At 42.4% G+C, this 2,828-nt stretch overlaps 1 pseudogene; it reads right to left on the reverse strand.

Annotated features, from left to right (window-relative positions):
• Window positions 1–2,179: 2,179 nt before the first annotated feature.
• Window positions 2,180–2,295, reverse strand: LOC141124657 (5S ribosomal RNA; annotated as a pseudogene).
• Window positions 2,296–2,828: the final 533 nt, after the last annotated feature.

Consider the following 2,828-nt stretch of genomic DNA (forward strand, 5'->3'; position numbering starts at 1 on the left):
GAACCTTCAGGCAATAAGAACAAAACATCCGTTTTCCGAATCTGAGCAGTCGTCTTTAAGTAGTCGTCGTCGTTAAGTCTTGAGTGCTTTCACCACCTCAAGAGAATGTAGTGATTTTTCTTCCATAGAACAGGGTTCTGGAAAAAATGAAGATACAATAATATCCTGGTTTAGATAAAAACCTGATACTACCTTCAGTAAAAAGTTAGGATGAGGACGCCATACTACCTTATTCTTGTGAACAATAATAATATGGCTCTTTACAATAAAAAGCAGCCAATTCTGATACCCTTTTTGCAGCAGATATGGTGACCAGAAAAAATAGTTTCCTTGTCAAAAAAGGACCAAGGGAATATGTTGTATCGGTCCAAAAAAAGGCTGTTTTGTATTGCCGCCAAAAACTAAATTCAAGTCCCAAGGGTTCAGGGGTGACCTAGCCGGGGATTAAGCCATGTTACCCCCTGAATAAAGTTACAAACCAAATAAAGAGAAGCAAGTGGTCGTTGAAATAATACCGATAAGACCGAGACCTGTCCTTAGAAAGCACTCAAGGCCAGCTTTATTTCTCACCCCATCTGCAGAAAATCAAGGATTCTACCTTTGACCTATTTCCTGGGGTGCAACCCCTGGTTTCGCACCAGGAGACATATGCTTCCGAGACTCCATAATATATAAGGAGGCCGGCTCCCTTGCATTAATCAAGATAGAAACCACTGAACCTGACAGCCCATGTTTCTTCAGTGTGGGTCTCAATAGCCAAACCGTTAAATTTAGCATTTGTAAAGTAGGATGGAATACCAGACCTTGCGAAAGAAGGTCTGGCCGTGGCGGTAGGGTCTATGGGTCCCCTACTGTCATCTTTACGATCCCTGCATACCAAGATTTCCTGGGCCCCGCTGGAGGCCACAAGAATCACCGACTTCCCTTCCTGCTTCATCCTGCGAAGAATTCGTATATGCAGGCAGAATAGGAGGGAATGCATAAATCAGCGAGAACTGACTCCACGGGAATAGCAAGGCATCTGTTCCGCATGCTAGCGAATCCTTTGTTTTTGACACAAAGTTGTCAATTTCTTTGTTGAACCTGGAAGTAAACAGATCTATGTCTGGGATCCCCCATCTTTGACATATTGACAGGAAGATATCGGGGTGAAGGAACCATTTTACCGGGAACAACTGCTGGCGACTCAAGTAGTCCGCCTGCCAATTTTCTATTCCTAGGATGAAGACCTCCGATAGGCAAAGTACATTGTTTTCTGCCTAAGATAGGATATGATTCACCTTTCTCTGTGCCGCACAACTTCTTGTGCCCCCTTGGTGATTAATATAGGCCATTGCTGTGGCATAGTCGGATTGAATCCTGGCAGGACAATACCGTAAACTGAACGTTCAGGCCCTCAGAACCAAGTGCTCAGCCTGAATTTCTAGAATGATAATAGGCAAGGTCATTTCTGATCTGGGCCACTTCTGTGGTAACTGAAGGAAGGATTTTCCCCTTTGCAGATTTTTGGATATATTTATAAAAGAAAAAATTCGCGCTAGGTGTGTAAATCAATTTTCAAAGTGAATAAAACAATCCTGTGAAAGAATATCCTGCAGCTAAGCACTATAACCTTGATAAAGGGCACTAATAGATAAATACAGAAAAAAGTGCAGCGCTGGATATATACAAAACCCAAATAAATGGTGCTAATAAATGATTATTATATATAAACCATGTACATTGACAATAAATCAAGCACAAATATATGTACCCATGAAAAAGAAGTGCTTCACCATAAGAATACGTGTGTGGTTAATACCACCATAGTGACATATCAAAATAAAATTCAAAAATACAAAACAAAAGTGTCCATAGGAGGTTAATGATTGAAGTGACTTTGTTGTGGAGATAAATTCGTGACTGTCACCGTGATGTACGCCCGTCACCTAATGTGGATTAAAGGCTTACCAGACAGCCTCTGATCAGAGGCATAATAGCATCAACTCGTGGTGATGTCCTCACAGGGAATGAACCTCTTCCAGGGTGGTGAATGTATGTCAGCAAACGATCTCCATAAGCCTCCAGACAGCAACCCAATGAAGAAAAATCACTCCCAAATATCCAAGGGGAAAAGAAAGGAAACTCCAGTAGTGCAGAGCGTTATGATTTTTGGATATTAAGCATAAACTGAGGCTCCAGCCTACAGTACCTGGTATTTCCAGGTGGTCCATCCAGGTGCTAACCAGGCAAGACCCTGCTTAGCCTCCAAGATCAGACGAGATTGGGCGCTTTCAGGGTTATGTGGCCGTAGGCTTTGGAGTCAGACATTGGGAATCTAGAGCTTGAACCCTTTGTTCCAAGCTGAAAGGATAATGTTTTGCAGCAGTCTCGAATTAAACTGAGCATAAGGAATGGCCTCGAATGAAGCCATCATCTTTCCCAACAACCTCATGCAAAGTTGAATAGAAGAATTTATCTTGCTTCAACCACCTAAATCAGTTCCTTTATGGCTCTGATCTTTGCCTGGGGCAAGAATACCCTTTTCTGGGTGTACTTATGATCAGACCCAAGTATCTTAGCCCTTTTCATGGTTTTAAAGAAGATTTCTCCTAGACTGAGAAACCGACCTAGATATTCCAGGTAGTTGAATGTGGTGACCATACTTTGGTCTAAGCGGGCTACCGACTGGACTATCAAGAACAGATCGTCCAGGTAAACCATAATCGTTATACCTTGGGCCCTTAATCTGGCTAGAAGAGGGGCAAGAACCTTTGTAAACACTCAAGGTGCAGTAGCTAGACCGGAAAGCAGAGCTACACACTGAAAATGAAGATTTTCCACCTTTT

Source organism: Aquarana catesbeiana, linkage group LG01 (genome assembly GCF_042186555.1).
Source record: "Aquarana catesbeiana isolate 2022-GZ linkage group LG01, ASM4218655v1, whole genome shotgun sequence".
NCBI classification, from domain to species: domain Eukaryota; kingdom Metazoa; phylum Chordata; class Amphibia; order Anura; family Ranidae; genus Aquarana; species Aquarana catesbeiana.